The following is a 26,043-nucleotide window of genomic DNA, read 5'->3' on the forward strand; positions in this document are numbered from 1 at the left end:
GGGAGTTGTCTTCTTTACACAACTCTAAGGTCAAAGATCGCTTAAAATTTGAAAATGAAAAATTGTTTAGTTTACTGGACCTATAAAAATTATATTGAAATAACTTCACTTACACTTCCTACAAACGTGTAGGAAATTATGCTCACAAAACTTCACTCAACACTCTCTACAAATGTGTAGCTCTATTCACATTTTGTGTAAGAGTTCAGACCTATTGTTGTCATTTACCTATTTGTACACAACTATCTGCTGCATTAAGAGCGTTTCTTAAGTCAAGTGTTATATTTTTATCTTTATCTTAACCCAATTTTAGTCTGTTCTTTTGTGTTTTTATTACTATGATTAAAAATGGAATACAATTCGCTCCGTCATCTGGCTAATTAACTTTTCAGAGACTCCCGACTTGTTATTGTCAAAGAATTTAAACAGGAAAAAATCAATACAGAAAAGTGATGTACATGTTTATGGACGGCATTTGTAAATGAGAAATCCATCAGTATTAAAGTCTTCAGTTGAAGAAAGATAAATAGGACTCTATTTATATTTAAACTCTATGCTTTTTTATTTTTAAAAAATGAGAGGACAATTTCAATAACAAGATATCTTTGAAAAACTAGCAAATAAAGCTATGTAATGTGTACTTATTTTAAAAACAATGTCTTGGGAGATAAAATAAATGTAAGAAATACAAGTCAAAGTGGTCACATAAAAAGCTTGTACTTTGTTCAAAACACAAAATATCTAAAGGAACTGCAGATTAAAACGAACTCAACTTGTGCTCTGATGAGAATATTGGGAAAAACCAAAGTATTTATACAGACCAAAGTTACGAGATAAAATGTCATACACAGAGCCTTAAAGCCACTTGCTTGAATTAAACAGAGATCCAACATTTAATTTTAGGAAGTTTAAGAGTGTCAGATGATGTTTGAATTGTAGCTATAGTCTTTACTGAAGTCTTCACTAATGCGAACTCTTGAAGATGCAAAACATCCCAGATCAGTTCATCATCATCAAGATTATACCGATGTACATATACATAAATACATCAAGGGTATACATTATATACTTATACAAAAATACATCAAGCATATACATACATTTACAACGAAAAATTAAAGCTACATATACATGTGTATAGATTCATCAACAATATGCATACATTGACACAAAGACATCGAGGATTCACATACATATACATCAAAGATATACATACCTATAAATACATCAAGGAAATGCATACATATACATACATAAAGGATATACATATATACCCATACATACATCAAGGATATACATATATACTTCAGGGATACACATACGTATCCATATACACATGCAAACACATAGGTACTTCAACGATATTTGAGAGTGTTAAGAGATGCTAACGAACATCATTGATAGGTTTATATTTTGTATAGATAGACAATTAGATATCAACTTTATTTACACCAGGCAGTGCTGTTTAGAACAAATTAAACCATAAACAAAATGAAGTCCATCTATGGCAATCATATGTGAGAAAATAATGCGATGAATAATCATTAATATTTTAGTTTATTATATCTGAAAAGTTATGTTCACAAAACTTCAGTCAATGCTATCTACAAACATGTAGCTCTATTCACCTTTTGTGTAAGAGTTCAGACCTATTGTAGTCATTTACCTATTTAGACACAACTATCAGCTATATTAAAAGCATCTCTTAAGTCAAGTGTTATATTTCTATCTTTATCTTAACCCAAATGTAGTTCATTGTTTTGTGTTTTTATTTTTATGACTGAAAATGGAATATAATTCGTTCCGTCATCTGGCTAATTCACCTGTATCTTGATTCTGTGGCGCAATTGGTAGCACGTCTGACTCCAGATCAGAAGGTTGTGTGTTCATGCCCGGGTCATTATTTTTTTGACATCTAACTAAAATGAACTAATTTTGATTTATTTCGTAAATGAGAATACAAACAAAAGTAAAGCAAAGCTGGGTTTGCAATAGATACAGCTATTTACCTGAGGGTGTAGGATTGGTGAATTCAGAGACACCCGACATGTTGTAACATATTTTTAACAGTAAAAATCGATATATGAAAATGATATACATGCTTATGAACGTCATTTTTAAACGAGATGTCCATCAATATTAAAGTCTTCAGATGAAGTAAGATAAATAGGACTCTATTTATAAGTACACTCTATGTTGTTTTATTTTTAAAATATGAGAGAAAACTTTCAATAAAATAATATCTTTGAAAATCTAGCAAATAAAGTTATGTAATGGGTACTTATTTTAAAGACAATGTCTTTGGATATAATATAAATGTAAAAATTACAAGTCAATGTGGTCACATAAAAAGGCTTGTACTTTGTTCAAAACAGAGAATATCTAGAGGAACTGCAGATTAAAACGAACTCAACTTGTGCTCTGATTAGATTATTGGAAAAACCCAGAGTATTTATACAGACCAAAGTTACGAGATAAAATGTCATACACAGAGCCCTAAAGCCACTTGGTTGAATCAAACAGAGATCCAACATTTAATTTTAGGAAATTTAAGAGTGTTAGATTATGTATGAATTGTAGCTATAGTCTTTACTGAAGTCTTCACTATTGTGAACTCTTGAAGATTCAAAACATCCAAGATCTGTTCATCATCAATAATATACCGATGTACATATACATAAATACATCAAGGATATACATTATATACTCATAAAAAATACATCACGCATATACATACATTTACAACTATAAACTAAAGCTACATATACATGTGTATAGATTCATCAACAATATGCATACACTTACACAAAGATATTAAGGATATACATACATATACATCAAAGATATATATACCTATAAATACATCAAAGAAATGCATACGTATACATACATCAAGGATATACATACATACCCATACATACATCAAGGATATACATATATACTTCCGGGATACACATACATATCCATATACACATACATACACATAGGTACTTCAAGGATATTTGAGAGTGTTAAGAGATGCTAACGAACATCATTGATAAGTTTATATTTTGTATAGATAGATAGAGAATTAGATATCAACTTTATTTACACCAGGCAGTGCTGTTTAGAACAAGTTGAACCATAAACAAAATGAAGTCCATCTATGGCAATCATATGTGAAAAAATAAAGGTATGAATAATCATTAATATTTTAGTTTATTATACTTGAAAAGTAATGTTCCCAAAACTTCACTCAACACTCTCTACAAACGTGTAGCTCTATTCACATTTTGTGTAAGAGTTCAGACTTATTGTAGTCATTTATCTATTTTGACACAGCTATCAGCTATATTAAAAGCATCTCTTAAGTCAAGTGTTATATTTCTATCTTTATCATAACCTAAATGTAGTCCGATGTTTTGTGTTTTTATTTTTATGACTAAAAGTGGAATATATTTCGTTCCGTCATCTGGCTAATTCACCTGTATCTTGATTCTGTGGCGCAATTGGTAGCGCGTCTGACTCCAGATCAGAAGGTTGCGTGTTCAAGTCACGACAGGGTCATTACTTTTTTGACATCCAACTAAAATGAACTAATTTTGACTTATTTCGTAAATGAGAATACAAACAAAAGTAAAACAAAGCTGGGTTTGCAATAGATACAGCTATTTACCTGAGAGTGTAAAATTGGTGAATTCAGAGACATCCGACTCGTTGTCAAATATTTTTAACAGTAAAAATCAATATATGAAAATGATATACATGCTTATGAACGTCATTTTTAAACGAGATGTCCATCAATATTAAAGTCTTCAGTTGAAGTGAGATAAATAGGACACTATTTGTAAGTACACTCTACGCCGTTTTATTTTTAATTATGAGAGAACGTATTCAATAAAATTATATCTTTGAAAATCCAGCAAATAAAGTTATGTAATGGGTACTTATTTTAAAGACAATGTCTTTAGAGATGATATAAATGCAAGAAATACAATTCAATGTGGTCACATAAAAAGCTTGTACTTTGTTCAAAAAACAGAATATCTAGAGGAACTGCAAATTTAAACAAACTCGACTTGTGCGCTGAATAGATAATTTGGAAAAACCAAAATATTTTTACAGACAAAAGTTATGAGATCAAGTGTCATATACAGAGCCTTAAAGCCACTTGCTTGAATTAAACAGAGATCCAACATTTAATTTTAGGAAGTTTAAGAGTTTCAGATTATGTTTGAATTGTAGCTACAGTCTTTACTGAAGTCTTCACTAATGTGAACTCTTGAAGATTCAAAACATCCCAGATCTGTTCATTATCATCAATAATATACCGATGTACATATACATAAATACATCAAGACTATACATTATATACTTATACAAAAATACATCACGCATATACATACATTTACAACTATAAACTAAAGCTACATATACATGTGTATAGATTCATCAACAATATGCATACATTTACACAAAGACATTAAGGATTTACATACATATACATAAAAGATATACAAACCTATAAATACATCAAGGATATGCATATATATACATACATCAAGGATATACATACATACCCATACATACATCAAGGATATACATATATACTTCAGGGATACACATACATATCCATATACACATACATACACATAGGTACTTCAAGGATATTTGAGAGTGTTAAGAGATGCTAACGAACATCATTGATAGGTTTATATTTTGTATAGATGGATAGACAATTAAATATCAACTTTATTTACACGAGGCAGTGCTGTTTAGAACAAATTGAGCCATAAACAAAATGAAGTCCATCTATGGCAAGCATATGTGAAAATAAAGCGATGAATAATCATTAATATTTTAGTTTATTATATCTGAAAACTTATGTTCACAAAACTTCACTCAACACTCTCTACAAACGTGTAGCTCTATTCACATTTTGTGTATGAGTACAGACCTATTGTAGTCATTTATCTATTTTGACACTACTATCAGCTATATTAAAAGCATCTCTTAAGTCAAGTGTTATATTTCTATCTTTATCATAACCCTAATGTAGTCCATTGTTTTGTGTTTTTATTTTTATTACAAAAAGTGGAATATATTTCGTTCCATCATCTGGCTAATTCACCTGTATCTTGATTCTGTGGCGCAATTGGTAGCGCGTCTGACTCCAGATCAGAAGGTTGCGTGTTCAAGTCACGTCAGGGTCATTAATTTTTTGACATCCAACTCAAATGAACTAATTTTGACTTATTTCGTAAATGAGAATACAAACAAAAGTAAAGCAAAGCTGGGTTTGCAATAGATACAGCTATTTACCTGAGAGTGTAAGATTGGTGAATTCAGAGACGCCCGACTGGTTGTCAAATATTTTTAACAGTGAAAATCGATACATAAAAATGGTATACATGTTTTTGAACGTCATTTTTTAACGAGATGTCCATCAATAATAAAGTCTTCAGTTGAAGTAAGATGAATAGGGCACTATTTATAAGTACACTCTATGCCGTTTTATTTTAATTATTAGAGAACGTATTCAATAAAATTATATCTTAGAAAATCTAGCAAATAAAGTTATGTAATGGGTACTTATTTTAAAGACAATTTTTTTGGATATAATATAAATGTAAAAATTACAAGTCAATGCGGTCACATAAAAAGCTTGTACTTTGTTCAAAACACAGAATATCTAGAGGAACTGCAGATTAAAACGAACTCAACTTGCGCTCTGATTAGATTATTGGAAAAACCCAGAGTATTTATACAGACCAAAGTTACGAGATAAAATGTCATACACAGAGCCTTAAAGCCACTTGCTTGAATTAAACAGAGATCCAACATTTAATTTTAGGAAGTTTAAGTGTGTCAGATTATGTTTGAATTGTAGCTATAGTCTTTACTGAAGTCTTCACTAATGTGAACTCTTGAAGATTCAAAACATCCAAGATCTGTTCATCATCAATAATATACCGATGTACATATACATAAATACATCAAGGATATAAATTATATACTTATAAAAAATACATCACGCATATACATACATTTACAACTATAAACTAAAGCTACATATACATGTGTATAGATTCATCAAGAATATGCATACACTTACGCAAAGACATTAAGGACATACATACATATACATCAAAGATATACATACCTATAAATACATCAAGGATATGCATAGCTATACATACATCAAGGATATACATACATACCCATACATACATCAAGGATATACATATATACTTCAGGGATACACCTACATATCCATATACACATACATACACAAGGTACTTCAAGGATATTTGAGAGTGTTAAGAGATGCTAACGAACATCATTGATAGGTTTATATTTTGTATAGATAGATAGACAATTAGATATCAACTTTATTTACACCAGGCAGTGTTGTTTAGAACAAGTTAAACCATAAACAAAATGAAGTCCATCTATGGCAATCATATGTGAGAAAATAAAGCTATGAATAATCATTAATATTTTAGTTTATTATACCTGAAAAGTAATGTTCACAAAACTTCACTCAACACTCTCTACAAACGTGTAGCTCTATTCACATTTTGTGTAAGAGTCCAGACCTATTGTAGTCATTTATCTATTTTGACACAACTATCAGCTATATTAAAAGCATCTCTTAAGTCAAGTGTTATATTTCTATCTTTATCTTAACCCAAATGTAGTCCATTGTTTTGTGTTTTTATGACTAAAAGTGGAATATATTTCGTTCCGTCATCTGGCTAATACACCTGTATCTTGATTCTGTGGTGCAATTGGTAGCGCGTCTGACTCCAGATCAGAAGGTTGCGTGTTCAAGTCACGTCAGGGTCATTATTTTTTTGACATCCAACTGAAATGAACTAATTTTGACTTAATTCGTAAATGAGAATACAAACAAAAGTAAAGCAAAGCTGGGTTTGCAATAGATACAGCTATTTACCTGAGGGTGTAGGATTGGTCAATTCAGAGACATCCGACTCGTTGTCAAATATTTTTAACAGTAAAAATCGATACATAAAAATGGTATACATGTTTATGAACGTCATTTTTAAACGAGATGTCCATCAATATTAAAGTCTTCAGTTGAAGTGAGATAAATAGGACACTATTTATAAGTACACTCTACGCCGTTTTATTTTTAATTATTAGAGAACGTATTCAATAAAATTATATCTTTGAAAATCTAGCAAATAAAGTTATGTAATGGGTACTTATTTTAAAGACAATGTCTTTAGAGATGATATAAATGTAAAAATTACAAGTCAATGTGGTCACATAAAAAGGCTTGTACTTTGTTCAAAACACAGAATATTTAGAGGAACTGCAGATTAAAACGAACTCAACTTGCGCTCTGATTAGATTATTGGAAAAAACCAGAGTATTTATACAGACAAGAATTACGAGATAAAATGTCATACACAGAGCCTTAAAGCCACTTGCTTGAATTAAACAGAGATCCAACATTTAATTTTAGGAGGTTTAAGAGTGTCAGATTATGTTTGAATTGTAGCTATAGTCTTTACTGAAGTCTTCACTAATGTGAACTCTTGAAGATTCAAAACATCCCAGATCTGTTCATCATCAAGAATATACCGATGTACATATACATAAATACATCAAGGATATACATTATATACTTATACAAAAATACATCACGCATATACATACATTTACAACTATAAACTAAAGCTACATATACATGTGTATAGATTCATCAACAATATGCATACACTTACGCAAAGACATTAAGGACATACATACATATACATCAAAGATATACATACCTATAAATACATTAAGGATATGCATACATATACATACATCAAGGATATACATACATACCCATACATACATCAAGAATATACATATATACTTCAGGGATACACCTACATATCCATATACACATACATACACAAGGTACTTCAAGGATATTTGAGAGTGTTAAGAGATGCTAACGAACATCATTGATAGGTTTATATTTTGTATAGATAGATAGACAATTAGATATCAATTTTATTTACATCAGGCAGTGCTGTTTAGAACAAATTGAACCATAAACAAAATGAAGTCCATCTATGGCAATCATATGTGAGAAAATAACGCTATGAGTAATCATTAATATTTTAGTTTATTATACCTGAAAAGTAATGTTCACAAAACTTCACTCAACACTCTCTACAAACGTGTAGCTCTATTCACATTTTGTGTAAGAGTTCAGACCTATTGTAGTCATTTATCTATTTTGACACAACTATCAGCTATATTAAAAGCATCTCTTAAGTCAAGTGTTATATTTCTATCTTTATCTTAACCCAAATGTAGTCCATAGTTTTGGGTTTTTATGACTAAAAGTGGAATATATTTCGTTCCGTCATCTGGCTAATACACCTGTATCTTGATTCTGTGGTGCAATTGGTAGCGCGTCTGACTCCAGATCAGAAGGTTGCGTGTTCAAGTCACGTCAGGGTCATTATTTTTTTGACATCCAACTCAAATGAACTAATTTTGACTTATTTCGTAAATGAGAATACAAACAAAAGTAAAGCAAAGCTGGGTTTGCAATAGATACAGCTATTTACCCGAGAGTGTAAGATTGGTGAATTCAGAGACGCCCGACTCGTTGTCAAATATTTTTAACAGTAAAAATCGATACATAAAAATGGTATACATGTTTATGAACGTCATTTTTAAACGAGATGTCCATCAATATTAAAGTCTTCAGTTGAAGTGAGATAAATAGGACACTATTTATAAGTACACTCTACGCCGTTTTATTTTTAATTATGAGAGAACGTATTCAATAAAATTATATCTTTGAAAATCTAGCAAATAAAGTTATGTAATGGGTACTTATTTTAAAGACAATGTCTTTGGATATAATATAAATGTAAACATTACAAGTCAATGTGGTCACATAAAAAGGCTTGTACTTTGTTCAAAACACAGAATATTTAGAGGAACTGCAGATTAAAACGAACTCAACTTGTGCTCTGATTAGATTATTGGAAAAACCCAGAGTATTTATACAGACAAAAGTTACGAGATAAAATGTCATACACAGAGCCCTAAAGCCACTTGGTTGAATCAAACAGAGATCCAAAATTTAATTTTAGGAAATTTAAGAGTGTTAGATTATGTATGAATTGTAGCTATAGTCTTTACTGAAGTCTTCACTAATGTGAACTCTTGAAGATTCAAAACATCCAAGATCTGTTCATCATCAATAATATACCGATGTACATATACATAAATACATCAAGGATATACATTATATACTTATAAAAAATACATCACGCATATACATACATTTACAACTATAAACTAAAGCTACATATACATGTGTATAGATTCATCAACAATATGCATACACTTACACAAAGATATTAAGGATATACATACATATACATCAAAGATATATATACCTATAAATACATCAAAGAAATGCATACGTATACATACATCAAAGATATACATACATACCCATACATACATCAAGGATATACATATATACTTCAGGGATACACATACATATCCATATACACATACATACACATAGGTACTTCAAGGATATTTGAGAGTGTTAAGAGATGCTAACGAACATCATTGATAAGTTTATATTTTGTATAGATAGATAGACAATTAGATATCAACTTTATTTACACCAGGCAGTGCTGTTTAGAACAAGTTGAACCATAAACAAAATGAAGTCCATCTATGGCAATCATATGTGAAAAAATAAAGCTATGAATAATCATTAATATTTTAGTTTATTATACTTGAAAAGTAATGTTCCCAAAACTTCAATCAACACTCTTTACAAACGTGTAGCTCTATTCACATTTTGTGTAAGAGTTCAGACTTATTGTAGTCATTTATCTATTTTGACACAACTATCAGCTATATTAAAAGCATCTCTTAAGTCAAGTGTTATATTTCTATCTTTATCATAAAATAAATGTAGTCCATTGTTTTGTGTTTTTATTTTTATGACTAAAAGTGGAATATATTTGGTTCCGTCATCTGGCTAATACACCTGTATCTTGATTCTGTGGTGCAATTGGTAGCGCGTCTGACTCCAGATCAGAAGGTTGCGTGTTCAAGTCACGTCGGGGTCATTATTTTTTTGACATCCAACTCAAATGAACTAATTTTGACTTATTTCGTAAATGAGAATACAAACAAAAGTAAAGCAAAGCTGGGTTTGCAATAGATACAGCTATTTACCCGAGAGTGTAAGATTGGTGAATTCAGAGACGCCCGACTCGTTGTCAAATATTTTTAACAGTAAAAATCGATACATAAAAATGGTATACATGTTTATGAACGTCATTTTTAAACGAGATGTCCATCAATATTAAAGTCTTCAGTTGAAGTGAGATAAATAGGACACTATTTGTAAGTACACTCTACGCCGTTTTATTTTTAATTATGAGAGAACATATTCAATAAAATTATATCTTTGAAAATCTAGCAAATAAAGTTATGTAATGGGTACTTATTTTAAAGACAATGTCTTTGGATATAATATAAATGTAAACATTACAAGTCAATGTGGTCACATAAAAAGGCTTGTACTTTGTTCAAAACACAGAATATTTAGAGGAACTGCAGATTAAAACGAACTCAACTTGCGCTCTGATTAGATTATTGGAAAAACCCAGAGTATTTATACAGACCAAAGTTACGAGATAAAATGTCATACACAGAGCCCTAAAGCCACTTGGTTGAATCAAACAGAGATCCAACATTTAATTTTAGGAAATTTAAGAGTGTTAGATTATGTATGAATTGTAGCTATAGTCTTTACTGAAGTCTTCACTAATGTGAACTCTTGAAGATTCAAAACATCCAAGATCTGTTCATCATCAATAATATACCGATGTACATATACATAAATACATCAAGGATATACATTATATACTTATAAAAAATACATCACGCATATACATACATTTACAACTATAAACTAAAGCTACATATACATGTGTATAGATTCATCAACAATATGCATACACTTACACAAAGATATTAAGGATATACATACATATACATCAAAGATATATATACCTATAAATACATCAAAGAAATGCATACGTATACATACATCAAAGATATACATACATACCCATACATACATCAAGGATATACATATATACTTCAGGGATACACATACATATCCATATACACATACATACACATAGGTACTTCAAGGATATTTGAGAGTGTTAAGAGATGCCAACGAACATCATCGACAGGTTTATATTTTGTATAGATAGATAGACAATTAGATATCAACTTTATTTACACCAGGCAGTGCTGTTTAGAACAAATTGAACCATAAACAAAATGAAGTCCATCTATGGCAATCATATGTGAGAAAATAAAGCTATGAATAATCATTAATATTTTAGTTTATTATACCTGAAAAGTAATGTTCACAAAACTTCACTCAACACTCTCTACAAACGTGTAGCTCTATTCACATTTAGTGTAAGAGTTCAGACCTATTGTAGTTTTTTATCTATTTTGACACAACTATCAGCTATATTAAAAGCATCTCTTAAGTCAAGTGTTATATTTCTATCTTTATCATAACCTAAATGTAGTCCATTGTTTTGTGTTTTTATTTTTATGACTAGAAGTGGAATATATTTCGTTCCGTCATCTGGCTAATTCACCTGTATCTTGATTCTGTGGCGCAATTGGTAGCGCCTGACTCCAGATCAGAAGGTTGCGTGTTCAAGTCACGTCAGGGTCATTAGTTTTTTGACATCCAACTAAAAGGAACTAATTTTAACTTATTTCGTAAATAAGAATACAAACAAAGGTAAAGCAAAGCTGGGTTTGCAATAGATACAGCTATTTACCTGAGAGTGTAAGATCGGTGAATTCAGAGACATCCGACTCGTTTTCAAATACTTTTAACAGTAAAAATCGATACATAAAACTGGTATACATGTTTATGAACGTCATTTTTAAATGAATTGTCCATCAATATTAAAGTCTTCAGTTGAAGTAAGATAAATAGGACACTATTTATAAGTACACTCTACGCCGTTTTCTTTATAAATATGAGAGAACAACTTCAATAAAAAGATATATTTGAAAAACTAGCAAATAAAGTTATGTAATGGGTACTTATTTTAAAGACAATGTCATTGGATATAATATAAATGTAAAAATTACAAGTCAATGTGGTCACATAAAAAGGCTTGTACTTTGTTTAAAACAGAGAATATCTAGAGGAACTGCAGATTAAAACGAACTCAACTTGCGCTCTGATTAGATTATTGGAAAAACCAGAGTATTAATACAGACCAAAATTACGAGATAAAGTGTCATACACAGAGCCTTAAAGCCACTTGCTTGAATTAAACAGAGATCCAACATTTAATTTTAGGAAGTTTAAGAGTGTTAGATTATGTATGAATTGTAGCTATAGTCTTTACTGAAGTCTTCACTAATGTGAACTCTTGAAGATTCAAAACATCCAAGATCTGTTCATCATCAATAATATACCGATGTACATATACATAAATACATCAAGGATATACATTATATACTTATACAAAAATACATCACGCATATACATACATTTACAACTATAAACTAAAGCTACATATACATGTGTATAGATTCATCAACAATATGCATACACTTACACAAAGATATTAAGGATATACATACATATACATCAAAGATATATATACCTATAAATACATCAAAGAAATGCATACGTATACATACATCAAGGATATACATACATACCCATACATACATCAAGAATATACATATATATTTCAGGGATACACATACATATCCATATACACATACATACACATAGGTACTTCAAGGATATTTGAGAGTGTTAAGAGATGCTAACGAACATCATTGATAGGTTTATATTTTGTATAGATAGATAGACAATTAGATATCAACTTTATTTACACCAGGCAGTGCTGTTTAGAACAAGTTGAACCATAAACAAAATGAAGTCCATCTATGGCAATCATATGTGAAAAAATAAAGCTATGAATAATCATTAATATTTTAGTTTATTATACTTGAAAAGTAATGTTCCCAAAACTTCACTCAACACTCTCTACAAACGTGTAGCTCTATTCACATTTTGTGTAAGAGTTCAGACTTATTGTAGTCATTTATCTATTTTGACACAACTATCAGCTATATTAAAAGCATCTCTTAAGTCAAGTGTTATATTTTTATCGTTATCTTAACCCAAATGTAGTCCATTGTTTTGTGTTTTTATTTTTATGACTAAAAGTGGAATATATTTGGTTCCGTCATCTGGCTAATACACCTGTATCTTGATTCTGTGGTGCAATTGGTAGCGCGTCTGACTCCAGATCAGAAGGTTGCGTGTTCAAGTCACGTCGGGGTCATTATTTTTTTGACATCCAACTCAAATGAACTAATTTTGACTTATTTCGTAAATGAGAATACAAACAAAAGTAAAGCAAAGCTGGGTTTGCAATAGATACAGCTATTTACCCGAGAGTGTAAGATTGGTGAATTCAGAGACGCCCGACTCGTTGTCAAATATTTTTAACAGTAAAAATCGATACATAAAAATGGTATACATGTTTATGAACGTCATTTTTAAACGAGATGTCCATCAATATTAAAGTCTTCAGTTGAAGTGAGATAAATAGGACACTATTTATAAGTACACTCTACGCCGTTTTATTTTTAATTATGAGAGAACGTATTCAATAAAATTATATCTTTGAAAATCTAGCAAATAAAGTTATGTAATGGGTACTTATTTTAAAGACAATGTTTTTCGAGATAATATAACTGTAAAAATTACAAGTCAATGTGGTCACATAAAAAGGCTTGTACTTTGTTCAAAACACAGAATATTTAGAGGAACTGCAGATTAAAACGAACTCAACTTGCGCTCTGATTAGATTATTGGAAAAAACCCAGAATATTTATACAGACCAAAGTTACGAGATAAAATGTCATACACAGAGCCCTAAAGCCACTTGGTTGAATCAAACAGAGATCCAACATTTAATTTTAGGAAATTTAAGAGTGTTAGATTATGTATGAATTGTAGCTATAGTCTTTACTGAAGTCTTCACTAATGTGAACTCTTGAAGATTCAAAACATCCAAGATCTGTTCATCATCAATAATATACCGATGTACATATACATAAATACATCAAGGATATACATTATATACTTATAAAAAATACATCACGCATATACATACATTTACAACTATAAACTAAAGCTACATATACATGTGTATAGATTCATCAACAATATGCATACACTTACACAAAGATATTAAGGATATACATACATATACATCAAAGATATATATACCTATAAATACATCAAAGAAATGCATACGTATACATACATCAAGGATATACATACATACCCATACATACATCAAGGATATACATATATATTTCAGGGATACACATACATATCCATATACACATACATACACATAGGTACTTCAAGGATATTTGAGAGTGTTAAGAGATGCCAACCAACATCATCGACAGGTTTATATTTTGTATAGATAGATAGACAATTAGATATCAACTTTATTTACACCAGGCAGTGCTGTTTAGAACAAATTGAACCATAAACAAAATGAAGTCCATCTATGGCAATCATATGTGAGAAAATAAAGCTATGAATAATCATTAATATTTTAGTTTATTATACCTGAAAAGTAATGTTCACAAAACTTCACTCAACACTCTCTACAAACGTGTAGCTCTATTCACATTTAGTGTAAGAGTTCAGACCTATTGTAGTTTTTTATCTATTTTGACACAACTATCAGCTATATTAAAAACATCTCTTAAGTCAAGTGTTATATTTCTATCTTTATCATAACCTAAATGTAGTCCATTGTTTTGTGTTTTTATTTTTATGACTAGAAGTGGAATATATTTCGTTCCGTCATCTGGCTAATTCACCTGTATCTTGATTCTGTGGCGCAATTGGTAGCGCCTGACTCCAGATCAGAAGGTTGCGTGTTCAAGTCACGTCAGGGTCATTAGTTTTTTGACATCCAACTAAAATGAACTAATTTTAACTTATTTCGTAAATAAGAATACAAACAAAGGTAAAGCAAAGCTGGGTTTGCAATAGATACAGCTATTTACCTGAGAGTGTAAGATCGGTGAATTCAGAGACATCCGACTCGTTTTCAAATACTTTTAACAGTAAAAATCGATACATAAAACTGGTATACATGCTTATGAACGTCATTTTTAAACGAGATGTCCATCAATAATAAAGTCTTCAGTTGAAGTAAGATGAATAGGGCACTATTTATAAGTACACTCTCCGCCGTTTTATTTTTAATTATTAGAGAACCATTTCAATAAAATTATATCTTTGAAAATCTAGCAAATAAAGTTATGTAATGGGTACTTATTTTAAAGACAATGTCTTTAGAGATGATATAAATGCAAGAAATACAATTCAATGTGGTCACATAAAAAGCTTGTACTTTGTTCAAAAAACAGAATATCTAGAGGAACTGCAAATTTAAACGAAATTGACTTGTGCGCTGAATAGATTATTTGGAAAAACCAAAATATTTTTACAGACAAAAGTTATGAGATCAAGTGTCATGTACAGAGCCTTAAAGCCACTTGCTTGAATTAAACAGAGATCCAACATTTAATTTTAGGAAGTTTAAGAGTTTCAGATTATGTTTGAATTGTAGCTATAGTCTTTACTGAAGTCTTCACTAATGTGAACTCTTGAAGATTCAAAACATCCCAGATCTGTTCATTATCATCAATAATATACCGATGTACATATACATAAATACATCAAGACTATACATTATATACTTATACAAAAATACATCACGCATATACATACATTTACAACTATAAACTAAAGCTACATATACATGTGTATAGATTCATCAACAATATGCATACACTTACACAAAGATATTAAGGATTTACATACATATACATCAAAGACATACATACCTATAAATACCTCAAGGATATGCATACATATACATACATCAAGGATATACATACATACCCATACATACATCAAGAATATACATATACATTTCAGGGATACACATACATATCCATATACACATACATACACATAGGTACTTCAAGGATATTTGAGAGTGTTAAGAGATGCTAACGAACATCATTGATAGGTTTATATTTTGTATAGATAGATAGACAATTAGATATCAACTTTATTTACACCAGGCAGTGCTGTTTAGAACAAATTGAACCATAAACAAAATGAAGTCCATCTATGGCAATCATATGTGAGAAAATAAAGCTATGAATAATCATTAATATTTTAGTTTATTATACTTGAAAAGTAATGTTCCCAAAACTTCACTCAACACTCTCTACAAACGTGTAGCTCTATTCACATTTTGTGTAAGAGTTCAGACTTATTGTAGTCATTTATCTATTTTGACACAACTATCAGCTATATTAAAAGCATCTCTTAAGTCAAGTGTTATATTTCTATCTTTATCTTAACCCTAATGTAGTCCATTGTTTTGTGTTTTTATTTTTATTACAAAAAGTGGAATATATTTCGTTCCATCATCTGGCTAATTCACCTGTATCTTGATTCTGTGGCGCAATTGGTAGCGCGTCTGACTCCAGATCAGAAGGTTGCGTGTTCAAGTCACGTCAGGGTCATTATTTTTTTGACAACCAACTCAAATGAACTAATTTTGACTTATTTCGTAAATGAGAATACAAACAAAAGTAAAGCAAAGCTGGGTTTGCAATAGATACAGCTATTTACCCGAGAGTGTAAGATTGGTGAATTCAGAGACGCCCGACTCGTTGTCAAATATTTTTAACAGTAAAAATCGATACATAAAAATGGTATACATGTTTATGAACGTCATTTTTAAACGAGATGTCCATCAATATTAAAGTCTTCAGTTGAAGTGAGATAAATAGGACACTATTTATAAGTACACTCTACGCCGTTTTATTTTTAATTATGAGAGAACGTATTCAATAAAATTATATCTTTGAAAATCTAGCAAATAAAGTTATGTAATGGGTACTTATTTTAAAGACAATGTTTTTCGAGATAATATAACTGTAAAAATTACAAGTCAATGTGGTCACATAAAAAGGCTTGTACTTTGTTCAAAACACAGAATATTTAGAGGAACTGCAGATTAAAACGAACTCAACTTGCGCTCTGATTAGATTATTGGAAAAAACCCAGAATATTTATACAGACCAAAGTTACGAGATAAAATGTCATACACAGAGCCCTAAAGCCACTTGGTTGAATCAAACAGAGATCCAACATTTAATTTTAGGAAATTTAAGAGTGTTAGATTATGTATGAATTGTAGCTATAGTCTTTACTGAAGTCTTCACTAATGTGAACTCTTGAAGATTCAAAACATCCAAGATCTGTTCATCATCAATAATATACCGATGTACATATACATAAATACATCAAGGATATACATTATATACTTATACAAAAATACATCACGCATATACATACATTTACAACTATAAACTAAAGCTACATATACATGTGTATAGATTCATCAACAATATGCATACACTTACACAAAGATATTAAGGATATACATACATATACATCAAAGATATATATATACCTATAAATACATCAAAGAAATGCATACATATACATACATCAAGGATATACATACATACCCATACATACATCAAGAATATACATATATATTTCAGGGATACACATACATATCCATATACACATACATACACAAAATACTTCAAGGATATTTGAGAGTGTTAAGAGATGCTAACGAACATCATTGATAGGTTTATATTTTGTAGAGATAGATAGACAATTAGATATCAACTTTATTTACACCAGGCAGTGCTGTTTAGAACAAGTTGAACCATAAACAAAATGAAGTCCATCTATGGCAATCATATGTGAAAAAATAAAGCTATGAATAATCATTAATATTTTAGTTTATTATACTTGAAAAGTAATGTTCCCAAAACTTCACTCAACACTCTCTACAAACGTGTAGCTCTATTCACATTTTGTGTAAGAGTTCAGACTTATTGTAGTCATTTATCTATTTTGACACAACTATTAGCTATATTAAAAGCATCTGTTAAGTCAAGTGTTATATTTTTATCGTTATCTTAACCCAAATGTAGTCCATTGTTTTGTGTTTTTATTTTTATGACTAAAAGTGGAATATATTTCGTTCCGTCATCTGGCTAATACACCTGTATCTTGATTCTGTGGTGCAATTGGTAGCGCGTCTGACTCCAGATCAGAAGGTTGCGTGTTCAAGTCACGTCAGGGTCATTATTTTTTTGACATCCAACTGAAATGAACTAATTTTGACTTATTTCGTAAATGAGAATACAAACAAAAGTAAAGCAAAGCTGGGTTTGCAATAGATACAGCTATTTACCTGAGAGTGTAAGATTGGTGAATTCAGAGACGCCCGACTCGTTGTCAAATATTTTTAACAGTAAAAATCGATACATAAAAATGGTATACATGTTTTTGAACGTCATTTTTTAACGAGATGTCCATCAATAATAAAGTCTTCAGTTGAAGTGAGATAAATAGGACACTATTTATAAGTACACTCTACGCCGTTTTATTTTTAATTATGAGAGAACGTATTCAATAAAATTATATCTTTGAAAATCTAGCAAATAAAGTTATGTAATGGGTACTTATTTTAAAGACAATGTTTTTCGAGATAATATAACTGTAAAAATTACAAGTCAATGTGGTCACATAAAAAGGCTTGTACTTTGTTCAAAACACAGAATATTTAGAGGAACTGCAGATTAAAACGAACTCAACTTGCGCTCTGATTAGATTATTGGAAAAAACCCAGAATATTTATACAGACCAAAGTTACGAGATAAAATGTCATACACAGAGCCCTAAAGCCACTTGGTTGAATCAAACAGAGATCCAACATTTAATTTTAGGAAATTTAAGAGTGTTAGATTATGTATGAATTGTAGCTATAGTCTTTACTGAAGTCTTCACTAATGTGAACTCTTGAAGATTCAAAACATCCAAGATCTGTTCATCATCAATAATATACCGATGTACATATACATAAATACATCAAGGATATACATTATATACTTATACAAAAATACATCACGCATATACATACATTTACAACTATAAACTAAAGCTACATATACATGTGTATAGATTCATCAACAATATGCATACACTTACACAAAGATATTAAGGATATACATACATATACATCAAAGATATATATATACCTATAAATACATCAAAGAAATGCATACATATACATACATCAAGGATATACATACATACCCATACATACATCAAGAATATACATATATATTTCAGGGATACACATACATATCCATATACACATACATACACAAAATACTTCAAGGATATTTGAGAGTGTTAAGAGATGCTAACGAACATCATTGATAGGTTTATATTTTGTAGAGATAGATAGACAATTAGATATCAACTTTATTTACACCAGGCAGTGCTGTTTAGAACAAGTTGAACCATAAACAAAATGAAGTCCATCTATGGCAATCATATGTGAAAAAATAAAGCTATGAATAATCATTAATATTTTAGTTTATTATACTTGAAAAGTAATGTTCCCAAAACTTCACTCAACACTCTCTACAAACGTGTAGCTCTATTCACATTTTGTGTAAGAGTTCAGACTTATTGTAGTCATTTATCTATTTTGACACAACTATTAGCTATATTAAAAGCATCTGTTAAGTCAAGTGTTATATTTTTATCGTTATCTTAACCCAAATGTAGTCCATTGTTTTGTGTTTTTATTTTTATGACTAAAAGTGGAATATATTTCGTTCCGTCATCTGGCTAATACACCTGTATCTTGATTCTGTGGTGCAATTGGTAGCGCGTCTGACTCCAGATCAGAAGGTTGCGTGTTCAAGTCACGTCAGGGTCATTATTTTTTTGACATCCAACTGAAATGAACTAATTTTGACTTATTTCGTAAATGAGAATACAAACAAAAGTAAAGCAAAGCTGGGTTTGCAATAGATACAGCTATTTACCTGAGAGTGTAAGATTGGTGAATTCAGAGACGCCCGACTCGTTGTCAAATATTTTTAACAGTAAAAATCGATACATAAAAATGGTATACATGTTTTTGAACGTCATTTTTTAACGAGATGTCCATCAATAATAAAGTCTTCAGTTGAAGTAAGATGAATAGGGCACTATTTATAAGTACACTCTACGCCGTTTTATTTTTAATTATTAGAGAACCATTTCAATAAAATTATATCTTTGAAAATCTAGCAAATAAAGTTATGTAATGGGTACTTATTTTAAAGACAATGTTTTTGGATATAATATAAATGTAAAAATTACAAGTCAATGCGGTCACATAAAAAGCTTGTACTTTGTTCAAAACACAGAATATCTAGAGGAACTGCAGATTAAAACGAACTCAACTTGCGCTCTGATTAGATTATTGGAAAAACCCAGAGTATTTATACAGACCAAAGTTACGAGATAAAATGTCATACACAGAGCCTTAAAGCCACTTGCTTGAATTAAACAGAGATCCAACATTTAATTTTAGGAAGTTTAAGTGTGTCAGATTATGTTTGAATTGTAGCTATAGTCTTTACTGAAGTCTTCACTAATGTGAACTCTTGAAGATTCAAAACATCCCAGATCTGTTCATCATCAAGAATATACCGATGTACATATACATAAATACATCAAAGATATACATTATATACTTATACAAAAATACATCACGCATATACATACATTTACAACTATAAACTAAAGCTACATATACATTGTATAGATTCATCAAGAATATGCATACACTTACGCAAAGACATTAAGGACATACATACATATACATCAAAGATATATATACCTATAAATACATCAAAGAAATGCATACGTATACATACATCAAGGATATACATACATACCCATACATACATCAAGGATATACATATATACTTCCGGAATACACATACATATCCATATACACATACATACACATAGGTACTTCAAGGATATTTGAGAGTGTTAAGAGATGCTAACGAACATCATTGATAGGTTTATATTTTGTATAGATAGATAGACAATTAGATATCAACTTTATTTACACCAGGCAGTGCTGTTTAGAACAAGTTGAACCATAAACAAAATGAAGTCCATCTATGGCAATCATATGTGAAAAAATAAAGCTATGAATAATCATTAATATTTTAGTTTATTATACTTGAAAAGTAATGTTCCCAAAACTTCACTCAACACTCTCTACAAACGTGTAGCTCTATTCACATTTTGTGTATGAGTACAGACCTATTGTAGTCATTTATCTATTTTGACACAACTATCAGCTATATTAAAAGCATCTCTTAAGTCAAGTGTTATATTTCTATCTTTATCTTAACCCAAATGTAGTCCATTGTTTTGTGTTTTTATTTTTATTACAAAAAGTGGAATATATTTCGTTCCATCATCTGGCTAATTCACCTGTATCTTGATTCTGTGGCGCAATTGGTAGTGCGTCTGACTCCAGATCAGAAGGTTGCGTGTTCAAGTCACGTCAGGGTCATTATTTTTTTGACATCCAACTCAAATGAACTAATTTTGACTTATTTCGTAAATGAGAATACAAACAAAAGTAAAGCAAAGCTGGGTTTGCAATAGATACAGCTATTTACCCGAGAGTGTAAGATTGGTGAATTCAGAGACGCCCGACTCGTTGTCAAATATTTTTAACAGTAAAAATCGATACATAAAAATGGTATACATGTTTATGAACGTCATTTTTAAACGAGATTTCCATCAATATTAAAGTCTTCAGTTGAAGTGAGATAAATAGGACACTATTTATAAGTACACTCTACGCCGTTTTATTTTTAATTATGAGAGAACATATTCAATAAAATTATATCTTTGAAAATCTAGCAAATAAAGTTATGTAATGGGTACTTATTTTAAAGACATTGTTTTTGGATATAATATAAATGTAAAAATTACAAGTCAATGTGGTCACATAAAAAGGCTTGTACTTTGTTCAAAACACAGAATATTTAGAGGAACTGCAGATTAAAACGAACTCAACTTGCGCTCTGATTAGATTATTGGAAAAAACCCAGAGTATTTATACAGACCAAAGTTACGAGATAAAATGTCATACACAGAGCCCTAAAGCCACTTGGTTGAATCAAACAGAGATCCAACATTTAATTTTAGGAAATTTAAGAGTGTTAGATTATGTATGAATTGTAGCTATAGTCTTTACTGAAGTCTTCACTAATGTGAACTCTTGAAGATTCAAAACATCCAAGATCTGTTCATCATCAATAATATACCGATGTACATATACATAAATACATCAAGGATATACATTATATACTTATACAAAAATACATCACGCATATACATACATTTACAACTATAAACTAAAGCTACATATACATGTGTATAGATTCATCAACAATATGCATACACTTACCCAAAGACATTAAGGATTTACATACATATACATCAAAGATATACATACCTATAAATACATCAAGGATATGCATAGCTATACATACATCAAGGATATACATACATACCCATACATACATCAAGGATATACATATATACTTCAGGGATACACCTACATATCCATATACACATACATACACAAGGTACTTCAAGGATATTTGAGAGTGTTAAGAGATGCTAACGAACATCATTGATAGGTTTATATTTTGTATAGATAGATAGACAATTAGATATCAACTTTATTTACACCAGGCAGTGCTGTTTAGAACAAGTTGAACCATAAACAAAATGAAGTCCATCTATGGCAATCATATGTGAAAAAATAAAGCTATGAATAATCATTAATATTTTAGTTTATTATACTTGAAAAGTAATGTTCCCAAAACTTCACTCAACACTCTCTACAAACGTGTAGCTCTATTCACATTTTGTGTAAGAGTTCAGACTTATTGTAGTCATTTATCTATTTTGACACAACTATCAGCTATATTAAAAGCATCTCTTAAGTCAAGTGTTATATTTCTATCTTTATCTTAACCCAAATGTAGTCCATTGTTTTGTGTTTTTATTTTTATGACTAAAAGTGGAATATATTTCATTCCATCATCTGGCTAATACACCTGTATCTTGATTCTGTGGCGCAATTGGTAGCGCGTCTGACTCCAGATCAGAAGGTTGCGTGTTCAAGTCACGTCAGGGTCATTATTTTTTTGACATCCAACTCAAATGAACTAATTTTGACTTATTTCGTAAATGAGAATACAAACAAAAGTAAAGCAAAGCTGGGTTTGCAATAGATACAGCTATTTACCTGAGAGTGTAAGATTGGTGAATTCAGAGACGCCCGACTCGTTGTCAAATAATTTTAACAGTAAAAATCGATACATAAAAATGGTATACATGTTTATGAGCGTCATTTTTAAACGAGATGTCCATCAATATTAAAGTCTTCAGTTGAAGTGAGATAAATAGGACACTATTTATAAGTACACTCTACGCCGTTTTATTTTTAATTATGAGAGAACATATTCAATAAAATTATATCTTTGAATATCTAGCAAATAAAGTTATGTAATGGGTACTTATTTTAAAGACAATGTCTTTGGATATAATATAAATGTAAAAATTACAAGTCAATGTGGTCACATAAAAAGGCTTGTACTTTGTTCAAAACACAGAATATTTAGAGGAACTGCAGATTAAAACGAACTCAACTTGCCCTCTGATTAGATTATTGGAAAAAACCAGAGTATTTATACAGACAAAAATTACGAGATAAAATGTCATACACAGAGCCTTAAAGCCACTTGCTTGAATCAAACAGAGATCCAACATTTAATTTTAGGAAATTTAAGAGTGTTAGATTATGTATGAATTGTAGCTATAGTCTTTACTGAAGTCTTCACTAATGTGAACTCTTGAAGATTCAAAACATCCAAGATCTGTTCATCATCAATAATATACCGATGTACATATACATAAATACATCAAGGATATACATTATATACTTATACAAAAATACATCACGCATATACATACATTTACAACTATAAACTAAAGCTACATATACATGTGTATAGATTCATCAACAATATGCATACACTTACCCAAAGACATTAAGGATTTACATACATATACATCAAAGATATACATACCTATAAATACATCAAGGATATGCATAGCTATACATACATCAAGGATATACATACATACCCATACATACATCAAGGATATACATATATACTTCAGGGATACACCTACATATCCATATACACATACATACACAAGGTACTTCAAGGATATTTGAGAGTGTTAAGAGATGCTAACGAACATCATTGATAGGTTTATATTTTGTATAGATAGATAGACAATTAGATATCAACTTTATTTACACCAGGCAGTGCTGTTTAGAACAAGTTGAACCATAAACAAAATGAAGTCCATCTATGGCAATCATATGTGAAAAAATAAAGCTATGAATAATCATTAATATTTTAGTTTATTATACTTGAAAAGTAATGTTCCCAAAACTTCACTCAACACTCTCTACAAACGTGTAGCTCTATTCACATTTTGTGTAAGAGTTCAGACTTATTGTAGTCATTTATCTATTTTGACACAACTATCAGCTATATTAAAAGCATCTCTTAAGTCAAGTGTTATATTTCTATCTTTATCTTAACCCAAATGTAGTCCATTGTTTTGTGTTTTTATTTTTATGACTAAAAGTGGAATATATTTCATTCCATCATCTGGCTAATACACCTGTATCTTGATTCTGTGGTGCAATTGGTAGCGCGTCTGACTCCAGATCAGAAGGTTGTGTGTTCAAGTCACATCAGGGTCATTATTTTTTTGACACCCAACTGAAATGAACTAATTTTGATTTATTTCGTAAATGAGAATACAAACAAAAGTAAAGCAAAGCTGGGTTTGCAATAGATACAGCTATTTACCTGAGAGTGTAAAATTGGTGAATTCAGAGACATCCGACTCGTTGTCAAATATTTTTAACAGTAAAAATCGATATATGAAAATGATATACATGTTTATGAACGTCATTTTTAAACGACATGTCCATCAATATTAAAGTCTTCAGTTGAAGTAAGATAAATAGGACTCTATTTATAAGTACACTCTATGTTGTTTTATTTTTAAAATATGAGAGAAAACTTTCAATAAAATAATATCTTTGAAAATCTAGCAAATAAAGTTATGTAATGGGTACTTATTTTAAAGACAATGTCTTTAGAGATGATATAAATGCAAGAAATACAATTCAATGTGGTCACATAAAAAGCTTGTACTTTGTTCAAAAAACAGAATATCTAGAGGAACTGCAAATTTAAACGAACTCGACTTCTGCGCTGAATAGATTATTTGGAAAAACCAAAATATTTTTACAGACAAAGGTTATGAGATCAAGTGTCATATACAGAGCCTTAAAGCCACTTGCTTGAATTAAACAGAGATCCAACATTTAATTTTAGGAAGTTTAAGAGTTTCAGATTATGTTTGAATTGTAGCTATAGTCTTTACTGAAGTCTTCACTAATGTGAATTCTTGAAGATTCAAAACATCCCAGATCTGTTCATTATCATCAATAATATACCGATGTACATATACATAAATACATCAAGACTATACATTATATACTTATACAAAAATACATCACGCATATACATACATTTACAACTATAAACTAAAGCTACATATACATGTGTATAGATTCATCAAGAATATGCATACACTTACGCAAAGACATTAAGGACATACATACATATACATCAAAGATATACATACCTATAAATACATCAAGGATATGCATACGTATACATACATCAAGGATATACATACATACCCATACATACATCAAGAATATACATATATATTTCCGGGATACACATACATATCCATATACACATACATACACATAGGTACTTCAAGGATATTTGAGAGTGTTAAGA

The 26,043-nt window shown here is 30.2% G+C and overlaps 12 non-coding genes across 12 annotated transcripts; all 12 read left to right on the top strand.

Annotated features, from left to right (window-relative positions):
• The first annotated feature begins 3,473 nt into the window (after nucleotides 1-3,473).
• Nucleotides 3,474-3,546, top strand: Trnaw-cca (transfer RNA tryptophan (anticodon CCA)). The gene has a single exon. It is a non-coding gene; the product is annotated as a tRNA-Trp (tRNA).
• Nucleotides 3,547-5,119: 1,573 nt separating this feature from the next.
• On the top strand, nucleotides 5,120-5,192 carry Trnaw-cca (transfer RNA tryptophan (anticodon CCA)). Its single transcript has one exon. It is a non-coding gene; the product is annotated as a tRNA-Trp (tRNA).
• Nucleotides 5,193-6,755: 1,563 nt separating this feature from the next.
• Trnaw-cca (transfer RNA tryptophan (anticodon CCA)) lies at nucleotides 6,756-6,828 on the top strand. The gene has a single exon. It is a non-coding gene; the product is annotated as a tRNA-Trp (tRNA).
• A 1,566-nt stretch (nucleotides 6,829-8,394) lies between these two features.
• Trnaw-cca (transfer RNA tryptophan (anticodon CCA)) lies at nucleotides 8,395-8,467 on the top strand. Its single transcript has one exon. It is a non-coding gene; the product is annotated as a tRNA-Trp (tRNA).
• A 1,572-nt stretch (nucleotides 8,468-10,039) lies between these two features.
• Trnaw-cca (transfer RNA tryptophan (anticodon CCA)) lies at nucleotides 10,040-10,112 on the top strand. Its single transcript has one exon. It is a non-coding gene; the product is annotated as a tRNA-Trp (tRNA).
• Nucleotides 10,113-13,327: 3,215 nt separating this feature from the next.
• Trnaw-cca (transfer RNA tryptophan (anticodon CCA)) lies at nucleotides 13,328-13,400 on the top strand. The gene has a single exon. It is a non-coding gene; the product is annotated as a tRNA-Trp (tRNA).
• Nucleotides 13,401-16,619: 3,219 nt separating this feature from the next.
• Trnaw-cca (transfer RNA tryptophan (anticodon CCA)) lies at nucleotides 16,620-16,692 on the top strand. Its single transcript has one exon. It is a non-coding gene; the product is annotated as a tRNA-Trp (tRNA).
• A 1,575-nt stretch (nucleotides 16,693-18,267) lies between these two features.
• Trnaw-cca (transfer RNA tryptophan (anticodon CCA)) lies at nucleotides 18,268-18,340 on the top strand. The gene has a single exon. It is a non-coding gene; the product is annotated as a tRNA-Trp (tRNA).
• Nucleotides 18,341-19,915: 1,575 nt separating this feature from the next.
• Nucleotides 19,916-19,988, top strand: Trnaw-cca (transfer RNA tryptophan (anticodon CCA)). The gene has a single exon. It is a non-coding gene; the product is annotated as a tRNA-Trp (tRNA).
• A 1,571-nt stretch (nucleotides 19,989-21,559) lies between these two features.
• Nucleotides 21,560-21,632, top strand: Trnaw-cca (transfer RNA tryptophan (anticodon CCA)). The gene has a single exon. It is a non-coding gene; the product is annotated as a tRNA-Trp (tRNA).
• Nucleotides 21,633-23,205: 1,573 nt separating this feature from the next.
• On the top strand, nucleotides 23,206-23,278 carry Trnaw-cca (transfer RNA tryptophan (anticodon CCA)). The gene has a single exon. It is a non-coding gene; the product is annotated as a tRNA-Trp (tRNA).
• Nucleotides 23,279-24,850: 1,572 nt separating this feature from the next.
• Nucleotides 24,851-24,923, top strand: Trnaw-cca (transfer RNA tryptophan (anticodon CCA)). Its single transcript has one exon. It is a non-coding gene; the product is annotated as a tRNA-Trp (tRNA).
• Nucleotides 24,924-26,043: the final 1,120 nt, after the last annotated feature.

Source organism: Watersipora subatra, unplaced genomic scaffold, assembly GCF_963576615.1.
Source record: "Watersipora subatra unplaced genomic scaffold, tzWatSuba1.1 SCAFFOLD_35, whole genome shotgun sequence".
Taxonomy (NCBI): domain Eukaryota; kingdom Metazoa; phylum Bryozoa; class Gymnolaemata; order Cheilostomatida; family Watersiporidae; genus Watersipora; species Watersipora subatra.